Consider the following 23,703-nt stretch of genomic DNA (forward strand, 5'->3'; position numbering starts at 1 on the left):
CTCTGCTGCTTCTCACACCCTTCAGGTCACAACGAAATCCCCTATTAATTAAACTGAAATTATGTCTGAAATACATCACTCGGGGAAAGAAACCTGGGACATTTTTTCTTAAAATGTTTGCAATAATTAGTGAAACATTTGGTGACTGATGACATTTTTGATAACTCTTAAAGTGCCAGAAAATGTTGATATGTAAATAATCTCTGTGGACTCTAGAGCAAGGAGTCAGATGATCTAGGAAGGTCTGAATAATTTGTCTTTTTTTCTAAAGATCTTACTGCTTTTTGGGCAGAGATGGGGAGAATAGGGTGATGAAAGATGTTCTTGAAGAGAAATTAATGGATATCAGAGGTTGGCAAATTATGATCCACTAAATCTAGCCCAAAGCCTGTTTTTGTAAATAAAAAAGTTTTAAAGTTTTTATTTAAATTTCAATTAACATACAGTGTAATAGTAGTTTCAGGTGTTCAATTTAGTGATTCAGCACTTCTGTACATCAGCCAGTGCTCATCGTCACGAGTGTACTCCTTAATCCCCATCACCTATTTAACCCATCCCCACCCACCCACCAGCCTTCTGGTAACCATCAGTCCTGTATAATCGAGAGTCTGTTTCTTGATTTGCTTCACTCTCCTGTAAATAAAGTTTTATTGGAACACAGCTACACCCACTGTTTATGTATTGTCTCGGGCCCCTTTTGTTACTAGAGTGGTGTAACTGGGTAGTTTCCACAGGAGACTACTGAATGGTCCATGATGCCTAGAATATTTACCCTCTGGAAAAGGCAGGACCGCTGTGCCTATCTTACAGAGGGGAAACCGAAGCGAGTAACTCTCAGCAGTGAGTCATCCCAGGTTACACAGCTGAGAAGAGAGACCAAGGTCCTGATTTCCAGATTTTTTTTTTTTTAAGTGGATTTGTATTTCTTTCTAAGGCATCTGTCTGAAGGTGGAAAGTGACAAAAATGCCTCACTCTGCCTTAAATGTGGGCTGGACTGTCATTCTTTAAAAGAATAGAGAAAGGGGAAAATAGCAAGTGTGCCGTGGAGGAATCAGGTAGGTACCTTAACCGAACGATCAAGGTGAACACCTCCAGTGATGCTGTGTGGATACGCACATAGCAAACATTTCATGAGAGGCCGTGATGAGAATGGTACTTCACCTCTGGGATATGCTTCCCCCAAACCTAGACCCTTCGTCTAATCCTGAGAAAAACCTCAGACAAACCTAAATTGAGGGACATTCTACAAAATACCTGACCAGTACTCAAAAGTGTCAAGGTCTTGAAAAGCCAGGAAGGACAGAGAAACTGGCATAGATGAGAAGAGACTAGTTGACTAAATATAGGAAGTTTTCCTAGATAAGCTCCTGGAACCAAAAAACATTAATGGAAAAAGTAATGAAATCCAAATAAACTCTGAAGTTTAGTTAAGAGTAAAACAACAAAAATCCCAATAACAACCCCCCCAACCAAATAGACAAAAAAATAACCATGTTTTATTTAATTTTGTTTTTTTCTGCTCAGTAGTGGGGGAAAAAAAGCTCCACCACCCATGAATGCTTTGGGCATGACCCTAGACCCACATTAACCTCATAGAGCCACTTGGGAGGCCGCTGCAGGTTCATATCCATCTTTGTCATTGTGGTCGTCTTCCTGGGAGAGTGGCCCTTACAGGTGGGCCAGGTGCTAGGCACCTTGAAGGCACTTTCCAAATCCTTGATGAATGGGTTGTAATGTTTGTAGTGTGACATAACCATAGGACTTTTCTTTTCCCCTAGCAGTTTTCTGCTTCCAGAAAAATCAGAGAGAGCAGGTAAAAAGAATTTAATTAATGCTTGGGGCCTGAGGGAGTTAAACATCCGTAAGACTTCTAGCACAAATGGTTGACAGAAGCAGCCCTTAATTACTCCATCCTCAGGCTTGGGCCCTTGTTTCCGAGGTGGAGATGTGAGGGAGCAGGAGGCAGTGGGGAGAGAGGGACCTCCCTAGCTTGGGCCCAGTGACCAGGCTTTCGAAACAGACCTTTCGTGTCCTACTTCATCTGAAGATTGGTACTTGTCATTGATCTATGGAAACCTCAGTATTGTAAAGCAGATTTTTTTTGAGGGGTGGTGGTGGTTATCTTTTTAAACAACTACCGACTTGTGTGGGGGTCTGTTGAGTGAATGGCTTACTATTCAGAGGAACAGAAAGAAATTTGCTGAGACTCCTGGCTTTACCACAAGGGGAAACCTGGAGACCACTTCCAACCTCTATCCTTCCATCTATCTCCATTTCCTGAAAGAAAAGACCAGCTGGTAGGGGTCATCTCCCTAGGCAGTCTCTCTTGGCTTATGGTTTCTGCATGTGTAGCTCTGCTGCCCCAGTTCTCCGCTTTCTCATGAGTCACTTGGGAGTGGTAGCTGTGTCTTCCCCAGGAGCCCCCCGGAACTGTGTTGTGGCAGTGTCGTGGAGATGGGAGGTCTTCTTGGTTGACCTCTCTCTTTCCACTCCATTGGGGCAGGCAGATCCATTGAGCAGTGATGAAGAGGCCAGCTTGCCTGAACATTTGGCTTGGGGCATCAACAGTGATGCTGAGAGGTGGTCTCAGGTCAGCCTGCATCTGCCTCCAGTGCAGTCTGCCCTTCTGCAGCTTCCCTGGCACAGAGCAGCAGGTTGACTTCATTTGTTGCTCATTCATTCATTCATTCATTCATTCATTCAAGGAGAGGCAGTGGGGATTTGGATCCATAGACCTGAGATCCATTCCTGGTTTTTCCACTTCTTTGATAGGTGACTTTGGAGAATTTACTTAACTTTCTTGAGCTTTATCTGTAAAACAAGGATGGGAAAAACTATTTCATAATTTCTGTGAAATTTTCAGTAATATAAAGCAGGGTTTCTCAGCACTATTGACGTTTTGGGTGGAATAATCTTTGTTGTGGGTGGGTGTTGTCCTGTGCATTGTAGCATGTTTAGCAGCATCCCTGGCCTCTACCCACTAGATGCGAGTAGCTCCCCTGTCCTCTGTTGTGACAACCTCAAAATATTTCCACATATTGGCAAATATCCCTTGAGTGGGGAAAGGAACAAATTGTCCCTTGTTAAGACTCACTGGCCTAAAGAATGGGACACAGATTGCATGGTTTGTGGCACTTAGAAATAAACTGCTTGACACTAACTCTTGTCTATCCCTAGATATCACAGGGTTTAGCAAAGAGATACATAGCAGAGTCCCTGCTTTCCCGAACTTTAGAGTCAAAGTGAAAAGGGACAAAGTCATATGAAGAGATACTTAGCAGTGCAAATTATGATTGGGATATTGGTCCCTTGAAGCCATGGCATTGACAGCCAAGGTTATTCGGCAGAGGGAGCAGTGAGAGTTTAGAACCAGCCCGGTGATGGTGATGGGAAAGACACATCAAGTTTTGCTGTAGTGCTGACCTGGCTCTTCATGAACTCTGAACACTACTGGTCTCCCAGGTCTTATGGGACAGTCTCAGTCAGTCATTCAGAGGCTGGCCTCGACAATCATGAGAAAAAAAAAAAAGGCCACTTTTATTAGATAAAAATATCTCCTGATAAAGGAGGGAAAGCATTAAGAAATAATACTCATTCTTGGGGTTTGCATATTTTTGTGGGTTCTTTATCTATAGTTTTGACAATGAAGATATTCCTATCTAATTGTCCCCAATTCTTTTCTCTTTCTGTAACCGGTAGGGAGAATACTGATACTTGCCCATAGTGACTACTGTGGCTTTCCTATAAAAAATACTTCCATGTATACCTGAGGCAGAATGGCAAAATGAGGCAAAGAAAAGGAAGTGTAAAGTAGCAGACTCTGGAGTTGACATGGACTTGATTACCAAGGCAGGAGAGTTTGCAAGTTTGATTTTTTTTAATTGTGATAAAATATACATAATGAAACTTGGCATTTAAACGTTTTCTACATAGACAGTTCCATGGCATTAAGTACATTCACATTGTTGTGCAGCCATCACCACCATCCATCCCCAGAACTTCTTCATCTTCCCAAACTGAAACTCTGTACAACTCCTCATTCTCCCACCCCCAGTCCCTAATAACTATTGTACCCCATTTTAATGGAATTATACAATATTTGTTGTACAATATTTTTATGTTTGATTTTAAATTCCTTGTTTAAGTTTTCATTCTAAATTCTGTGGTTGTAAACAAATCTTCTGGTATTTCTCACCTATTGTTTATTATTTTCTCTTCTTATCTAGCTTATCTCTCTTTCGTGATCCTTTTGTGGGGTGAAAAGGCAGCCAGGGGTCAGCAAAGAAGGGCTTTGATATCTGTGGTTGGGAGGGAACTCTCCTGTACTTGCCTGCTCCCTGCCAGGACAGGAAGGTTGTGTGAACCTGTCCTGCCCAGGATAAACTGGTCTCCTTTCAGGTTTCCAGTAACCACCACCATCTAAGTAAGTCCCCTCCTGCCAGAAGAAGAATATGAATTAAAATAAGTGATGAGTTTAGATGCTGTGTAGTGTTCTTATTTTTTTTTTTAATTGTAGTTTTTCTTTTATTCTGTACATGGTCTTTCTCTGGCAGAAGTGTCCCAAATATTAAAAGTAAATAAATAGAGGATTGTCTTTTGAGTGTCTTGTGGATTTATTTAGGTCTGAGGAGTCTAAGTAGTTGAAATTTTTAGTTTTCCTAGATCCTGTAAATGTAACTGTCAAACAGCTGCCAAAGTCATCAAGATAGCTGAGGATTTGACTGGTTAGATTTGTCACATTCATTCAGGGTTAGTCTGAATATAACTTCGTACGTTTTGGCAGGTTAATCCTCACTCTCAGAGACCTGACTGGTAGTCATTTCCTCCCCCTGTGGCCTAAATATGACTTCTCTCGGCAGGTTTTGCATGGTCTGCCCTTACTAAACCACATGGGAAGACAGTCCTTTCCCTGGTGCTCATGGGTGACCTTTTGCCTTATTGCATGTGCGTGTCCTGGCTCCAGACAGGAGAGTTTGCAAGTCACAGGTGGCCGTTCTGTGGGAACATTTGGCTGCATGCATTATGCTTTGTATGTTGGAAATGGACCACTTTGCCAGCTGGAAAAGCCAACAAGCACATTCCTTCAGCCAAGGCTGTGGTTGCTCCTTCATGGGCCATAAATGCTCCAAACCCTCACATCTCAAAATGGAGCTACAAGATTCCCATTGCTCTTGAGGAGACCCAGACAAGGGCTTTGGCGCTTGCCAAAATGTAGGCCTTTTAGCTGGCAGCATCATGTTTAAATATGCATTGGCCTTGAGACTCAGTATCAGTGGATTTTAATCATGATTGCACACTGGAATCATTCAGAGAACTTTAAAACTACCATCTGGGAGATTCTGATCTAATTGGTTTGGAGTGGGGGAATTCAGGGCAGGTGATTCTTATGTGCAGCCAGGTTTGAAAACCACTGCTTAAACTCTTTGACCCTATTTCAGAGCAAGCCATACCTGCTTCCTGTCTGCGGTGATGATTATAATGATGGCAGTGCTGATACTGAACGGAGCTAACAGTTACTGAAACTTCCTATGTGCCAGCTCGTGTTATGAGCACCTTTACACGCCTCCTCTCAGATAGCCTTTGCAGCAGCTCTATGAAGCAGATACCATAATTGCCCTTATTTGGGGATGTGGCCCCTGACACAGAGTAGTTAAGTCACCCTCCTAAGATCACCCAGGCAGTATGCAGCAGAGCTCTGGAAGACTTCATGCTGTAGCCACTGCACTGACAAGGGTGGTTGGGCAACTGTTAGTCTGAGTGACTTGCTCTGAAGACCTTCCAAGGTGGGAGTCCCCAGTCTCCTCTGGATGCATATGGGTGATGTGCTGTTGTCTAATTGTGGAACTAGATGTGGATATTGCCAGGCACAGAGAGTGGGAACTTAAGAATGTGGCACTCTGGCCCCAGCAACGGTCTGGGGCTTCACTGGGGCTTCTCCTGTGTCTCTGTGGGTAGCTACTGCCAGATAGAAGTACCTGCAGCGACTTTTGTACTTAAATGAAGTGCTGTTAGGAGGAAACATTAGGGAGTGATTGAAGGCAAGGACAATAATGCTGAGGTCTTTTCCTGACTTTGCATTAATAAGAGAATGTGGAAATGTAGCCTGTTCCCTTTAACTCTTCCTTGGCTCTCCTATGGTTGCTTCCGAGAATGTCAGGCTGGGCCTTGCAAACCAGTTGCCTTGGAAGGATCCCTGCACATCTTAAGCTGTTTTGTAAGCTCTTGGCTGTCCAAAATGCCAGGCATTTTTCCTGTGGAAATGTGCTCTGTGTGGTTCTGATTAATGTCTCATTTTCCGTTGTCTTGCTGGACAGCTTCCATTTCCTGCTGCTGCTTGTAGTGTTTTCCCTTGGTCCGAGTCCACCTCCTCTTGTCCACCTAGCACTCTTCTCTAGGCAGCCTGCATCTTCCTGTTAAGCCTCATGACTCCTCCATTCCTACTGGCCCTCATCTTCCAGATCCCTGCTATGAGTCCACTTTTTGGCTAAAGTCTATGTGAAAAACAATTCTACTTGCCACTACTTCCCTTGAAACTTTAGCAATACCAGAGGGAATACACAGATTCACTAATGATACAGTCAATTCTTTACCATCTTCAGACTAATTGTCATCTGGTGATTTTTGTGTATGTGTGGTGGGCTGTCATTTATTAAATTATTTGGTTGTTTGTTTATTTGGGGTCTGAATTTGGGTGGGGAGAATGTCTTCTTATTGCCTTAGGAACTATGTCAGTGCTTGCTCAACACTAATTATCATGAAGCTAATGATCTTTTAAGTTGGTGATCTTAAACACTCAGGTATAGAAATTGGATGTTTAGGTCTTAAAAAAAATTAGCATTCTCTTATAGCCCGCTCTTCATCTTGTGACTTGTGGGTTTTTCCAGGTCGTTCTCTTCTATCAATTTCATTTATCAAACTGCTTGGTGCTCATAAGGCAGATGATTGGGGAAAGTGCAGCCTATATTAATCAAATCAGCTGTTTGGCAATGATTCCAATGAAAGGCCATGTCAGGCAGGAAGTTCAGCTCTAGGCACACTTGGGTTTTGAGGTCAAATGGGAATCTCATTTATCTATGCCAACCCCCTTGCCCTCTGCCCTTCTCCCAAAGGCTCTTTGCCCTCACCTAGTAACCTAATTTGCGTTTGAAAAGGAGCAGCAATTGCCAACAGCACTTTGGGTTCCAGCATTAAGATTGCCTGGAGAGAGGATCCAGAAATGAGGTGGGTTTGCTGGGACCTGCAGTGTGCAAAACCCAGCAGGAGGGCCCGGGGGCCAGATCTCCTTCCCTGGCTGAAGTTCTTTCTCAGGAGGTCAGAAGCAAGGATCTTCGTGAGAGAGGCAAGGAAAGGGTGAAAGGAAATGGGGCAGAAGAAAGGAGGCTTTCACAAAGGAAAGTTGCTGATTCTGTCTGTGATCAATCACGCTTAACAAAGAGGCCCTGTGACACAAGGCCTTGTTCCTCCCAGAACATCGCCATTCTGCCATCCAAAGCCTATCAGAAGACGCCGACATTAATTTAAATGAATGTCCCTGTTCTTGTTGGCAGCTTTTCCCAACATGGATAGAATTGACAGGACTGATGTCGGTGATTTTTTTTTTTTTTTTTTTCCCTTCAGATTTCCGTGATGCGGTTCTGGGTGGTAGGAACCACCTTCACAAGAGGCCACACGTTTTCCTAGATGCGTCCCCAAAAATGTCAACCTTAACTATAAAGCCGAAAAAGACATTTCACATACATAAAATATGTAATTAAAATGATGAATTATTGTAAGATAGAATATTAGCCTTGTGACATTTTAATCTGAACGCGCGAGAGAGGGAGAAAGAGCGCGCAATCTGAAGCGCTCAATTAAATTTAGAATTTCCCCCCTCCATTGTTATGAATAAATAGAAAAGATTCCGTAGTAGTCAGTGGAATTATTAATTGCAAGTAGTGTAGAAGGTGCATGCACCATATCATGAAATGGAATATCATTGTTAGTGACTATATTTCTTGGTAATTAAGGCCCAGACTAATGATGCAAGTTTTCTCCAGCATGATTTTCATCTGATTATGAGGCTGCTTCATTAAGAGCACTCAGCCTAACGAGCTGTAGCTGTAATAAAGTAATTTTCTGTCTTGTGCTCTGATTGATAAAGAGTTTCTATAGCTAAAAGGAATTGAAAATATAATTATAATTAGAAATGGTTGAATAAAGTTATTACAGGATTGCTGAAGGGTAGTGCAATTGACACCATAATGTTTTTTTGGAAGTGAGCATCTTAAAATTAGACTTTATAAAGCAACAAAACTCCTTTGCTAATAACTGGGCTGAATGTTGCTGCTTCCATAAAATGAACATTTAGATTAAAGGAAAATGAGACTTTCCCACATTGTTCTCGACAAGAAAAACATATGCAAGAAGAATGCTGTCGCCTGTCTTCCCCAGCATTCTTCCCTCGTGAAGTAAAGCTTATGAACATACTTTTTACTCCATTTATAATAATTTTCCTTCTACCATATGTTGGAAAAAGATCTTTTTGATTAAACTGATGTCTTTTTAAGCATATAGTATAATTTTGGAGTTTCCCCTTGCCAATGTGCAAAGAGTTATGCTGTCTTTTTTATGTATTTATATTTATGAAGCAGTGGGTTTCATATAATTTTTCGAATTGTATAGAGGGTTTTTTTTTTTCTGTCTTTGTCATGCATTGGTTGATATCAAAATATAACTGGGGAGGATACAAGATTCCACCCCCCTCCCATAGGAAATGCTAATCAACTTTTTATCCTAGAAACCTTATTTCTTTTTATGATGTTCACATTTATAAACCATGAAAACTCTGTTAGAGCGGTCCTTGGTGTGCATGTCATTGGATATGTCTGCAATATTGACATATAAATCTATGGCAGTGGTTTTATTTAGAATTAGCTGATATACTTTGTGCTTCAAATTAGTTTCACATATTTAATTTGGTCTCTTTTGTCCCATTTTAGCTCTCTGCACTGCATGAAAAACATGCATATACTTTAAAGCTGTGTGGCTTTGTAAATCCATTTTATGCAAACTCACTCAGATATTATTGGGTCTATACTGAAGTGAGGATTGGATCTTCCTAGATCTGCACTTTTGACTGATTCTTTCAAAGCTAGCGTTTTATACCGGTTCTGACAACTGGAAAGACTTTTAGAATTTTTGAGAATCATTTCTAACATATTCTAGGGTAATAAAAGCATGTTATTGGAATACCATTAGTAAGATTAGAGAGGAAAAAAGAGTAGAATTTTATTGGTTGTTCATTGAAAATGTTAGCTGTGATTAGTTACATAATCCTACATTAACCTGTAAATTAAAATTCCTTGGTGCAATTTGATGGCTGATTTAATTTTGTCTTTCTTTGTTTGCCGCAGGCTAATTCCATTATGAATTCTTTATACAGCCTTTTCCCTCAATGATTAGCAGCTTCTACTCAAGTTCTGATTACTATTGTACACTTAGCACTACATAAAGCCGGGGATTAATATTCCCCTGAAGAATTGTTGCTATGGATCTGCTCTATTCCTTCTAAGAGATGTTTCTGCAGCTTCAATTGTCCATAAATTATGATCTCTAGTGAATTATCAGTGGGAGTGAGCTGAGCTTAACAAGCTGAAGAGTGCACTCTAGTTCGGAGAGAAAAAAGGCAAGGGAGAAAGAGAAAAGAGATTCTCAATTATTAATTGTGAGATTGGATCATTCAGAAGAAGTGAGTGATATTTCCCCTATTTCTAGGCATGTAGGCATGTACAAATCAGAATGAGGCTGTGGGTTAAAACAGAAGCTTTAAAAATCTTTCAGTATTTAGTGATCATAACGTGCTGCAGGGTCTCAATTACCTGTAAACAGGGAGACAAAATGCTGGGTGTGCCACCACTAACATAGTAGGGTTATGGGATGTATTTTATCTTGGGAAGGTGGCATTGTCTTAATTTGCGAAGTGTGCGATTTTCCCTTTGTCAGTTTTAGGAACATGTATTTAGGTACCATTGTTTTAAAACTAGGAATAACAGAAGAATTGAATGTGAAATTGACTTTAGGGTTTTTCAAGCGTAAGAAAGGATTTTTCTCAAGTAGCTAATATCTCTAGTTAAAGTTGCTCCGTAGTTTGGAAAGGGTATTTCAGTTTTGCTTTGCTGGCAGTAAAAATCAGGGTTGGATAATATTTGGGCATGTTTCCCCTGGGGATTAAACATCACAAGGGACTGTGTTTAGGATTTTTTTGAATGTTAGCTTATATAAACCTAGATATCCATCCTTCCCACTATACAGCAGTCTGATGGATAGGTTCTTGCTCTTCTTGAGGACTCTGTGGTCCTGCAACGTGTGGCTGAAGCACTTGCTGGCTCAGGCACTTGGGAGCGAGTTTAGCTGGAGAAACCCGTTGGAATCAGGCTGAGACCACCAAGCTTGATGAATTGCTAGCTTTTACCAGTACGTGTTCCAGGCCAAGAGAAATAAACATTTGGATAATATATCGTGTAAGAGGATTCTCATTTCTTCTTTCTCTCTTTCCTCTCATTTAATTTTCTGCCTTCTTTCTACTTCCTTTCTCCTACCTATCCTTCAATCTTCCTTTTGTATTTCTCTTCTTATTCCTCCCCCAGCCACTCATCCCCAAAGGGCAAAAATATGCTGGCATTTTAAAGTTGAAGCAAAAAGGTGAATTTTATTGCTACTTGGAAGGCAGCTAAGGGCAGAGTCCTGAGGGAAGTGAGATAAAATAACAGAATCTGAGAAATGCACTTCACAGACAGTGGAAAGAATCTTTTCCAGAAATTACTACTTTCCGGTTTTCCAACTGCAGAGCAACAAATCAGATACAAAATCAAGGTAATTCTGTTATTAGGGAAGTGGTTCCTGTGAATCATTTTTAAGTTGAAGTCTCAAATTGTACTGAGTGGTTCCTGGAAGTGGAGGGAGTGTCTATTTTATCAGAGCCTGCTCTCTGCAGCATGATTGGTGGCGTTTGGGTATATACACACACAAATGCATACGTACATGCAAATCCATGTGCAAACTTCATTTGAGGTTCAGTGCAGGACAGGAATCTTAGGGAGGGTGGCATATAATTTATTACCAAACCACAGCCCTTCTGACAGTGCAAAGGATGTTATTAATAATGAAGCTGGGACAATGGGAATAAATGGGATGATCTCTGGCGAATAGGACACGTGGTCACCTTAGTCTTAGGGGAGATTGCAGTCAAGTTTCCTAAGGTCAGGTCTCTCAGAGTCCAGTGTTTGCACGTTTGTCTTTCCACTCTGTCAGCTGGCATTTGAGCCTCCCTTTTGTATTGAGGAATTTGATTCCTCAGTCTTGTTAGAAGCCAGAGGCTGGCTCCCACCCTTTTCTCAGACCCCATTGCACTAGGGCACAGCCACGTGACCCTGGTTTGCCCACCAGACACGCTCACAAGGGGCCTTGGCTTTAGGGCTAGTGATGCAAGGAAGTGGGTTTCTGCAGAGCTACTTAGAGTTTCCAGGTGCAGCAGGGACTGTGGTCCTGTGGTCCTGTGGTTCTGCAGTGGGACCCAGAGCCCAGGGCAGGGTCTGTAAGGACCAAGACTGCACTGAGATCATGAGCAGTTTTCTAGACATGTAGCCTGCCAGTTTCCTTCTCTCTCATTGTCAAGGAGTTGCTGTGGGAACTAAATGTGCAAAACATGGTTTGAGGGCAGTCTGGGTGGCTCAGTGGTTTAGCACCGCTTTCAACCCAGGGTGTGATCTTGGAGACCCAGGATTGAGTCCCACGTCGGGCTCCCTGCATGGAGCCTGCATCTCCCTCTGCCTGTGTCTCTGCCTCTCTCTCTCTCTCTCTGTCTCTCATGAATAAAATAAAATCTTAAAAAACAAACAAACAAACAAAAAAACCCTGGTTTGAGCACACTGGTCAAAATTCGCTCCTCTATTCCACAAAGAGGTACGTGATCTTGAATTCCAGGTGCAGTGCTTGGGCAGCCAGTCATGAGGGTTGGAGTGTGGAGGAGACTTGCTGGTGGCCTTACCTTCTCTGTCAGCTGAAAAAATCTAGCTCTGACTCCTGTGGGCATGCTCACTCGACGGGGCTGTTGGGCATGGGCAAAGGGATCCAGCAGCTAACTGGACCACTGTCCTTAGAAGATGAGTGTTCTCTGGGGGCACTTCATGTAGTTTCTGAACAGGGTAGTCAGTGGCATTTTAGACACACAAGCTTTATTTCATGGATTATTATTCCTGGTTCTACCTACTAAATGCTAAATGCCAGTAATGCTCTCCCAATAGTTGTGAATACCAGAATCTCCGTACCGCCCATTTCCAGACACCCTTTGAGAGCAGTTCAATCCCAGATGAGATCCATTGAGTTACTCTATTCTTCCAACAGCATTCAGTATTCTCCCGGAGGAGAATTTTGACCAGCACATCTTTTACCATCTCATGACATTTTTCGTAACATTCTATGTCCTAGTGATATTTTAGTGCCCCTTATGAATTGATCCTTCTAGAACTTCCTACTCACCCCAAGCCTGCTATTTAATCTAGCTCTGCTTGCAATGATGTACCAAGGAAGTTCACCAAAAACAAACATTATTTACTTGATTTGGCTAAAGACCCACCTTGAAGCCAAATCTGAAGGAAAAATGAAATACCCAATATTTATTTTATTTTTGGCTTACAGTCTTGTGCAGTAGCGTCTCTTGCAAGTGAGTGTTATTTTGGGAGTGAGGCCGCCTAGAATCTTCTCTGCCAGAGACAAGTTCATCTCCCAGGCAGGAATCTGGTCCCCTGGAGACCTCTGGGGTAATGCTTGCTGCGTGAGGACAGTGCTGACTCTAGGAGGAGGCTTCTTGCATGTGAAATAACACCCAGGAGTCCTGCTTTACAGGATGCAAACTGCACCTACAGGGTTACCTACAGCTGCAGGGTTAAGGAGTTGTTTTCCCAAGGTATGTGGCAAATAATACATATTTGGTGGGTAGAATGGTAGAGATGAAAGTAACTGGTTTAGCTTCTTTTTTCTAAATGAGGAAAGGAAGTCAAGAGTGTTGGTTGAAATGACTTTTGCCAGATCATCATCCTGGTAGCAACTCACACATCCTGTATGCCAGACACTGTTCTAATATTAACCATTCTAAACATTAGCTCATTTGGGTCTCTGACACATCCGTTAGGTAGTTATCATCATTATTTTATAATGAGGAAACTGAGGCATAAAGAGGTTCAGGGATTTACCTACCCAAATCCTATAAATGGCAAGTGGAAGAGGCAGGATTTACACCAGGGACTTTCAACTCCAGTCTGGATGCTCCACAGCTGTGATACTGTAGCAAACTCTGGACGATGGAAGCAGCCTTTGAACCCGGGTTGCTTTGCTCTTAGGTGTAATGGACTCTCTGTCCCTCCCTCGCTTCCTCCTTTTCTTTCTTTCCACCTCCATCAGTTTCCTATCTGTCTATAATTGAGGCTCCTCTCCACTGAGATTGCTCGCGGTGCTTGCTGTCTCTGCCTCATTCAGATCCTCACTTTGACATTTCCATGCCTACTGCCTCTCAGTTTTTACTGCCGCCTTTCTTGCCAAATACAAATAATGACTGTTCTTTTGCTGTTCCTTGTTTCTGGTGCAGCAGGACAATGAGGGGAGCACAGATCAGTGTTTCTCAAAGCATGGCTATGGCGAGCCTTGAAAAGAGGGAACCCTGGTAACACACCCAGAGGTAAAGACAATTTCCTTGCTCCATTGATGTCTCTCCCAGGGAAGAGATTCTCAGTAGAGGAGCCAATTCTGGATTCAGAGGAAGAAGTGGCAGTTCAAATGGTGTGTGTGTGTGTGTGTGTGTGTGTGTGTGTGTGTGTGTATCTTAACAGTCTCCATGCAGGGAGGATACTGAGGTTTCAAGTTAGGTGATTCCCTGAATAGCAAGCACAGGCAACACCACCAAAGGCCTAAGTTAAACATTTTCCTGTTTTCATATTGGCCAGTGAGAGAAAATGAATGAAATCCCCAAATGAAAAGCACCCACATTCTGTGGATGCCTTCTCCTACCTTTTACTTCCTTCCCATTCTAGCCACAGCTCAAGTGTGCTTTTTGAGCCAAGGAAGCTGCATAATTTTACTTTGCCTTTGCCGAAAGAGTTGCTGTCAAATTCTATGCAAGATGATTCCGCTGATTTGCATGAGAGGAAATATAATCTGATGAAGATGTAAATGTACACAATTGTTTTCTTATCTGTAGGCTTTCTGTTTTTTATTTGGAAAGAGTCTGATTTAAATATGCCCATTTGACGTAAGTTATAGGGGCTTATGCATTGCTGGGTGATTACATTTTTAAAGACCTCTTGTTGGTTAATTTGGCTTTTCTTCTTATATATGAATTCATCTTGTCATCCTTATGAAATAAGAACTTTGAGTATTTATATTAAAAATATTATGAGAGATAAGATACAAAGATAAGAAATGGGCCCTGCCTTCTAGGAGCTTACAATGAGACACATTTTAAAATGCATTTTGAAGTCATTTGGAATTTGGAATGAATTCTCTATATAAACAAGGTTCTAACACATTGCAATTATAGAACACTTCATCGTTTACAGAATACTATCATAATCCTAGGCAAGACAACAAAAAAGCCTCTTTAACTCCTTATGTAGTTGAAACAATGCAGTTGGAAACCATTTTAAGTTTTCTCTCTCAATTTTTTTTTAAAACCCAGAACTCCCACTACTGGGATCCTGAGCTTTTCCTTTGGCCACTTTGCTCTGAAGTGGGATTACCAAGGTGTCAGGACACAATCCTGAGTGTTGGGTGAGGAGCCTCAGCAGGTTCCAGCTTCCATATACCCATCACTTTTGCATATTGTAGTTAATACTCCAGACTATCTTTTATGGGCCAAACTGAGGTTTTGTTATAACATCCAATAAGATATTTCAAAATTTTGATTTTGCCTTCCAGTCTCTGTGCAGTATTTCAACCTTTAGTTGTACCATATGCTTATGCAATTGTTTAAATATTTTATCTGTTTTTCCCCTGATTATTAAAAAAGGACACATCCAAAATGGGAAAGTGAAAATGTAAATGTGATGAATCAAAAGGTAGATTTCATCAAGTGAATATAAATGAGATGGGTTGAATCATTTTTGGTCTGTTGTAGGTGGGAACCATGGCCTTTTTTCAGCCTACTAAGGTAAATGAGAGTTCAGTTGTGAAGAAATGAAAATGATAAGACACAATATGACAGAGGTAGATATTAAAGATTGTGTGTAAAAGACAACATAGTTAGGAGTTTTGTAAGATTATTCTTAGCTCTCTTGAGAACAGAACCTCCATGCAAATTTATTATTTAGCTTGCATACCTTTGACTTTCAGACATATTTCAGTCATTATAGATGGAATGATGGCACAGTAGGACTTCATGCAGTGGAGGGGACTTAACTCTTTAATTGAAAGGGGCAGATGGTCACAGATAGTGATGGCTGGAGCCTTTGGTGCAAAAAAATAGCAGAACAAGGTAAGGGGAAAAGAGAAAGGAGAGGTCCAAGTCAGCAGCAGTAGCTTAGAGAGGACAGTTGTAGAAGTCATGAAAGGTTAGCATGAAAGTGAGCGTTTTGTTGAGGGGGACACTTGTATGAGCAGGAGACATGAGAAAGTCATACAGGGTGTTTTGAATCCCATAAGTGATAGAAAGACAAAGTACTCTGCTCAGAGGTGACATGAGATAATGTTTGATGGTTAGATAAGGGAGGACTTTAGGTGTATATGACATTTGAGCTGAGCCTAGAGTAATGTATAAGATTTTTTTATCCAGGCAGAAATTTGAGGAACTGCTATGAGGGGAACAAAATGGGATGGAATGAGTGATGACAAAAAATTTCAGAGGTGGGAGATACAAGCACATGTTTGGGGAACAGTAAACTATTGGATAATTGTCATTGAGAAGAGCAGAGAAGATTAAGCTATACTGTGGCCAGATCAAGGAGGTTCTATTACTCCAAGCTAAACTATGAATTAGATTTAATTTGTTATTTTCTAATCTGGTGGTGTGGACCCTGAGACTTAGAAGAAAGGAAAAGCAGTTACAAAGCTCTTCTAAGATTTCAGTGAGTGAGAGTTTTGAGGGTCTGAAGCAGGAGGTACACACAAGAATAAGAGTCAGTGGTGTATTTAAGAGCTAGAGTAAGTGTGATTTGGCATGATTGGATTGTCAAGGATCAGAGAAGAGAGTCCAGAATGAAGGAATGGAAAATTGATAGAATTGTAATAAAAATAGTTTGGAGAAAGTTATAGAAAAGAACAAGATAAATTTAAAGATCTTGTATCTGAGGTGCCCATGGAACACCCTGCTGGAATCCTCTGGAGTGTTTGGTGGAATTGAAGGCATGGAATTTAGAAGTAGTTTCCTGGAGGTAGTGGCAAAAGTAATGGGGATGAGATTTCCAATGAGAATATTAGGGCAGAGGGTCAAGGCTTGTGGTTAAGAATTGTGGGAATTTATGCTTTTAGGGTTTAGAGGAGGAAGTTGAACCAATGAAGAGAGAGACAGGAGACTTCAGTACAATGTGAAGGATGACAAAGAAAGAGCTATCTTCAAGAGGGAAGTGGTAAGCAATAGGATCAAGTGCTGGGAAGTGGTTGAGGATGTGGCTATTAGAGGCCACCAGAGACTCGTAAGTGAGCAGGTCCATTTAGAGAGATGCTGTGGTAGCTGTTGTCATATGAACTTGAATGTCTCTGCAAAGCAGGAGACAGTGTCACTGCTAGGATTTGGAGGGCTGTGGGTAAGAAGGGAGCTGTCAGTGGGAAGACTCCTCAGTAGCATTGGAAGTGAATCTAACTGCCTGGTTTGAGAATTTTGTTAGATGAAAGTATATGGTGAGTATTCCCAGAGGTTAGACATTGACAAAGCAGTTTCAGCTGGAGAATAAGGAGTTGTGGGGCCCTAGGGTGCTGACAAGGGAAGAGGCTTAAATGTCTGGCCTGGGTGGTAGGATGAATGGAGCTGGAAAGGGCATGAGGCCTTGGTCTGGGGGAGCAGGGAGAGAGTGAGTAGTCATAGGGCCACAGCATATATGAGGAGGAATAAACATGTGGAGAAGCAAGGACAATTTGGAAGACAGAATTTCAGAGTTTGGGACATTTTAGCTGCAAGAGTTTCCAGTATTGAGAAATCCCAGGGTATGACTGAGAAGGTGCTAAAATAGACTGTGGGTGAGACTTGGAGTTCCAGAGGTCTGAGAGGTGTTAAGTCAGTGCTGAAAGGATTATCAATATGAATTCTGAACTCACCAGAGTTAAAGGCAGTGGGGCAGAAAAGGAAGGAAAAGAACTACTGTTTATTGAGACCTACTGTGTGCCAGGCAGTATGCTAAAGTTTTTCACATCTGTTATAGCATTTAATCCTCACAGTGGCCCTGTAGTTAAGGGTTATATTGTACCTATTTTACATTTGAGAAGCTGAAGCCTCTCAAGGTGACCCAAGGTCTTCCTGGTAGGACATGCTGGAGACAGGCTCTGAATGCAAGTCTCGTCCCAAAGCCCATGCTTCTTTGTGAGAAGAACCCTAAGCCAAAAGTTGTCATCATCATCACCTGGGGATGGGGAGGCGGCGGTCAGTGGACAAAAGGGGAAGACTAGCAGGTCAATGGACAGTGACAACCAGAAGCAGATAGTTTGATATAAACAGAAGTGTGGACTTCAAGAGAAGAGATCATCTTTAATGGGTGCGTTGGGAGAGAGGGCTGGAAACGGAAGTGCTGAGTCAGTGAAATACTGACATCACACATGATGAGAAGGGGCGGGCCCAGAGAGTCAGCAGGGGCAGTGGGTATACTGGAATGGTTGAGGCTCCTCCTGAAGGAAGTTTTGCCTTCTCATTGCCTTTGAGCTCTTATGAGTGTGACACTTGTCTTCATCCTCTCCATTTCTGTTCTCACATCTGTTAGGATCAGTACTGAAAAATGGGTTCTTTCCCTAAGAATTGTGATCAAGCTTGGTAAATAATTCAATTCAAAAGGATTTGTCTGAATCCTGAAACATGTATTTAAAATCAGAACAGTGAAATGTTGGGTATCGTTCCTCTCAGTGGAAGGGAATGGGTTTTGAGTTTTACAGAAAATTGGCTAAGTTCTTCATCCTCTTTCTCACTCAAGGTAGACCAGTAAGAAGGTTAATTCCTGGCATGGTGGTTTCTGAAGGTAACCAGGTAACCATCCTTCACTATTATTTGTACCATTTGGCTTTCCAGGTTCCCTGACAAAAATCCGTTTGCTCTCTAGGCTGGGCATATTTAAGTATGAACCCTTAGAATGTCTGGTGGGACATTGTGAAGACTTGAATGGGCCTGGGCACTCTGAATGGAGTTATTTCCTGGGTATGAATAAGAAGTAGTTGACATCAGCGAGTGATTAGTAGGCTCCTTGATGTCATGCTTCCCGGTTACTGGAGAGCTGTTTCTGCGAGACTGACATCCCTAGGGACCAGGTGAGGCCAGCTTCAGTCAAATATTATAAAAAAAAAAAAGAGTTCAGCTGCTATTTTTCTTGGCATACTAAAATCCATTCATTTTAGGACTTATTTTTTGTTTTTTTTCAGGAGAATTTTTGATCTTGTTTCCTTGCTGCATGAAAATCTCCCAGATACATCTCAGTTAAATAGAAACCTTGTTCCTGCTTTTGAGGAGGTATCTGCTTATTTTTTTGCAGCTGGTTAGCTGGGAGAGAGTCCACCGAGAGGAGTTACTTGCCCCTGTCCTCATCAGCGACGTGGTATGGGGTGTAAAGAACCATTCGGCTATTCAAAAAGTATCTATTGACTGCCTGTTATAGGTCAGTTATAGGTCCTGGGGACTGGAGTCAGATGGCAAGACAGACAGAAGTCCTTACCTGAGGATTTCTGTGGGGAAGATAGTAGGTAAATAACCAACTAACTCTATGAACTAAAATGTCAGAGAGTAGTAAGCAGTCTAACGGAAAGCAGAGAAAGGTGGTAGAGGGGGAGAAGAGTCCCCATATTTGTGGTGTGGCCAGGGCAGGAAGGCTTCCGCGGAGATGGCATTTGAGCTGAGGTCTGGGGACATTCGGCATTGGATGTTTTGCTTTTGATGTTTCATGCAAAGTGCTTTAGCATTCATTAAATTCTCAATCGACAGCCCTGGGGAGAGGATGCCGCTATCCTCCCTCTCAGAAAGAAGAAGAAAAAGCTGAGTGGAGGTGGTTAAATGACTGGGTAGAGTGCACGTACCTGGGGCTGGCCTGAGACTGCCTCACGCCAGGTGCGCCGTCCCCTCCCGGACCACCGCACCACGGATCAGAACTGCTCGCAGACACGCACCCGCACGCCCAGGAGAGCTCTGATGTGGGCGTCAGTCCACACAGCCAGGATGCCAGTGCTGGAAGGGGATGCCAGAGGGGGTCCTCAGAGGTGTCCACCTGGGGAAGGGGTGGGTGTGGTTGGGCGCTCATTGCTCCCTCTGGTCCTGCCAACTCAGAATGAACTAAGACCTCAGAGGACCTGACGCTGACCTTGGAATATTCCCGATAACCTTTATTTGAAAACATTCAAAAAAAAATCTGAAGACTGCCTTCATTTAAAATGACATCCGCCAACCCCTCCTCACCAAGTCACCCCTCAGGTGTTTAAGAAATGCTGTGAAGTAACTGACAGTAAGCAAAATGCACAACGTGCCTTTTTGTTCTTGCCTTTCCATTTCAGAGAATTCAGGCTTTCTGAAGCTCCCTCCGGTAACAAAACATCTAAACATGTTCAAAACACCGTTGTTATCTTTCACTTTACCCTTGAGCAATGCAAAGAAAATGCTGTGAACGGCAGACATCATTTTGCTAACACTGTCGTATACATCCTAGCTGTGCTTCTCCTAGGAAACCTCCCTTTTCCTTGCTGTAAGGCTGTTTTCTGCTTTGGCCGCTCTGGGGTCTGTTTTCAGGAAGCACGTGGTTTTGCTTCCTTTTTAAATTTCATCTGGGCCCTGTGTGTGCATCTTTAAGTTCAGCAGATGCATCACCCAAATTTCCTTGTGGCTTCATGGAAGGGATTTTACTTGGAATGCAAAAGGGCTAGACACCTGAGCCTTGTAGGCTAGGGAGGCAAATATGTGGCACCTGTGCCATCACTGTCCCTTCCCTGACCTGTGGCAGACATCAGTAGTTGGATCTGGCATCATTTTCTTATTATGTCTAGACATGGCTCCAGGACCCTTCTCAATTCATGGCAGCCACTGCCAGCCTCCAGAGTTGCCTCTTGGATACAGCTTCCTTGTCATCTCCAGGTAGTCAGAATAGCTTCCTGCTGCTAGCTGCTGCCTGGATGGTTTCCACCATAAACTTTGAAATAGTTTAAAGTGCCCTTATTTTACTCTTAGTATTAGCATGACAAATCTAACACAAGCATTACAGGATATCTCTAGTTCTCAGCATGAGAAGACAGTGTACTGGAATCTCTTGGAGGGGGCCCAGACGCGTATATATTTTTAAAGATCCCTAGTTTTGTTGATATTTGACCCATGGGTTGAGGAACATCAGAGCCCACGTTTCCAGTTCCTGGACTTGCCTCCTGCCCTCATAGTGGAGTGGACACCCCTGGGCAAACCTGGGGAATAGAGAGCTAGAAAGCATCTTCAGTTGGCAAGAAGTTCTAAGAGGGCCAGCCCAACTTGATGTGACTACTCCCCCTTTCCCCGGGAACTGCAGCAGTGACTGAGTTTCCTGAGAACAGCGAAAAAACTCTCTCCCCATCCAAGCAAAGGAGTTGCCTACTGGCTTTGCCCTTCCAGGAGACTCATTTCTGGCCCAGAAGGCAGATGGTCTCCCTTGGTGGAAGGGCCAGTGCTCCTGTCAGCATGGAGCTGGATGGGCATACCTGCTCGGGGCAGGAGGCAGCTTCTCTCACAAAGACCCCGTTTGTAGCTTCCAAGAAAGAACATCTCAGCGTGTTCAGAGGCAAGTTGTGAAAATATTTTTTCAGAGGCACCTCATTAGTTTTAACAGTAAATGCTCATAACCGGAAGTAATGATTTGGCAATAATAAGTCAAACTTCAAATAGGAGCAGTAGACCTACTTCTAGAGAAACAAATGGGCCGCCTCCCATTGAGCTAAGTTGTACTTTGAACTTCCTAGAGTCTGTTTTCCCCAAGGAAACAGAGCAAATGTCAGTTCATCAATAATACCTGTGACTCTAGATGTCTATGCCAAAGGGCTTAAAGTATTTTAGAGGTGGCCTCTGTGTCCACGTTTGGCCATATCATCTCCTAGGGGCCTTTGCTTTCTGTCTAACACTCTGTGGTGTGCAGGGTGGGTGCTGAGCAGAGAGCATATGACTCTTGGTCTGTAGAGGAGCCCACATGTCCAGGCATGTGTTGTTACAGCGTTTAGGCCAGTCTGCTTTTCTCTGGTTATAATTCATGCTCTTGGTTATCCATTGAATTATTCAACAGAAGTTAAGGATTGCCTACTATATGTGGAACCTTAGGCTTTGTTCTTCGAAACAAAGATGAGTAAAAGATTGTCCAGCCCTCATATGACTCAAAATCTAATGAGGAAAACAGACCTGTACATAGATTTAAAAAAATATATGTTTTATTAAATATTTTTTATATTTTTTATTACTTAAAAATAAAATCAACTTTTTAAACTTATTTTACTTAAAAATAAAATAAACTTTTTAAGTAATCTCTATGCCCATTGTGGGGCTCAAATTTAATCTCGAACCATGAGATTAAGAGTCACACACTCTACCAACAGAGGGCCACCAGGAGCCCCCGTAGATATTTGAAGCGGTGCAACAGAGCACCATAGAGAAATGCCTTGAGTTTTCTGATGTATAAGTACAGTTCCCTTTCCTGATAAGGGAGCATGTGTGTGGGGGAGGCTTCCTTGTGAAGGTGCCAAGTAACTTGCTTCTTAATGGATACCTAAGAGGATGCCATTTTCTTTTCTTCCTGTTACCTTCCTTTCTATATAGCCTGACATATCCCAAGGTCAGAGAAGCAGAAGCCTTTGGTGATGTAGCCTAAGGCAAACCAAGGGACAAAGATTCTTTGAGCATAAAGATACGTAGGAGGGGTGCCAGGGGTGGCCACCGCTGGCCGCGTGAAGAGGTATTGGCTTGTGACTGTGTTTCACTTTCAGGTTGTTGGAACACAGTTGCCTCTTTTCTTTCTTTCTTCCTCCACCCAGTAATTTTATTTTTTATTTTTTTATTTTTTTTCCCTCCACCCAGTAATTACGGCTCCTCTGAAAGCTGTATGTCAAGCCCGCCATCCTGCGAGCAACACTCCTTGAACTCTCAGCTGTTCGTCCTCATCTAGATCGCTCATTTATTTGTTCCCCTGCCGCTCTTCACTTTCTGCCTCCTCCTTTCCTTTCCCAGCACAGATTCCACAGTCCCAACAGTGAAAGCCCTCCCTTGTGAGGACCTCGCTCCCGGGTCTCTCATCTGGCAAAATCCCAGCCATGCCTAAGAGCATCTGTCTACCTCTTACCTGCACCCAAACCACTGAACAAGTGGGACAATAACACATGGCTGTATCTTAGATTCATGAGGACACATCTTGAATGAGTTTTCAACATTGCCATGCCATCTCCCACGCTCCCCTACTAGTATATGCGTCTTCACACTCTCCAAACACTTATTAATTCAAGATCCAGTTGGTGAGCGTTAATTTTATGTGTGGCACAGTTACAGGCTCTGGGGACAGAGCAGTGAACATGACAGAAAGATACCTTCTCTCCTGGAGTTTTCATTTAAAGTAGCAAATGGTTGATACACAAGTAAGTATCACATAATATTTACTAAGAGCTGTGTAGATTTTGGGTGAATTGGCAGAGGGCCTGGCTGACTACTGTATACGAATTGGTTTGAGAAAACCTCACTTGAGGGGGTATTTGAGCGACTCTCCGTATACTAGGGAGGAGCCAGCATGTGACAATCAGAGGGAAGAGCATTCAAAGCAGAGACAAGAGCTGGTGTAAAGGCCCAGAGCTGGGATTGCCCTTGTCTTGCGTGAGGAACACAAAGACTGGTGTGACCATACAATAGAGGAGCCAAAAAGAGAGTAGTTGGGTATTATGCTGAGTGAAGTAAGCCAGTCGGAGAAGGACAAACATTATATGTTCTCATTCATTTGGGGAATATAAATAATAGTGAAAGGGAATATAAGGGAAGGGGGAAGAAATGTGTGGGAAATATCAGAAAGGGAGACAGAACGTAAAGACTGCTAACTCTGGGAAACGAACTAGGGGTGGTGGAAGGGGAGGAGGGCGGGGGGTGGGAGTGAATGGGTGACGGGCACTGGGGGTTATTCTGTATGTTAGTAAATTGAACACCAATAAAAAATAAATTAAAAAAAAAAAAGAGAGTAGTTGGAAATTCGAGTAGTTACACACATGGGTATGAAGCTGCAGATGTAGGAGGTTCGGGATGTTACCTGTTGGCCGTGATTTCCACGAAGGAGAGGTCAGTCTCCCTTAAGACTCAACTAGGTATTGTATAGGTGGTAAGGGGAGTGGGGAGTTTTGGAGGAGTCACCCAGGAGAATTCGGGGGGGCAGGGGGGTGCGCAGGGGCAGGGGTAAGGACCGCAGGGCGGAGCTTTGACCCCTTTGACCCCTCTGCAGCTGGGATCAGAGTCTGTAGTGGCTTTCATCATTCCGGCTGTGCTGGATATGGGAGCAGGGAAGGTTGAATCTTACATTGAT

General features: G+C 42.7%; 1 long non-coding RNA gene across 1 annotated transcript in view; it reads left to right on the forward strand.

Moving 5' to 3' along the window:
* The first annotated feature begins 5,687 nt into the window (after positions 1 to 5,687).
* Positions 5,688 to 23,703, forward strand: part of LOC140600386 (uncharacterized) — a 343,896-nt gene continuing 325,880 nt past the window's right edge. Inside the window, exon 1 of the long non-coding RNA XR_012003649.1 lies at positions 5,688 to 5,784. This is a non-coding gene — a long non-coding RNA (uncharacterized lncRNA). The remainder of the gene's footprint in view (positions 5,785 to 23,703) is intronic.

Source organism: Canis lupus, chromosome 11 (assembly GCF_048164855.1).
Source record: "Canis lupus baileyi chromosome 11, mCanLup2.hap1, whole genome shotgun sequence".
NCBI classification, from domain to species: domain Eukaryota; kingdom Metazoa; phylum Chordata; class Mammalia; order Carnivora; family Canidae; genus Canis; species Canis lupus.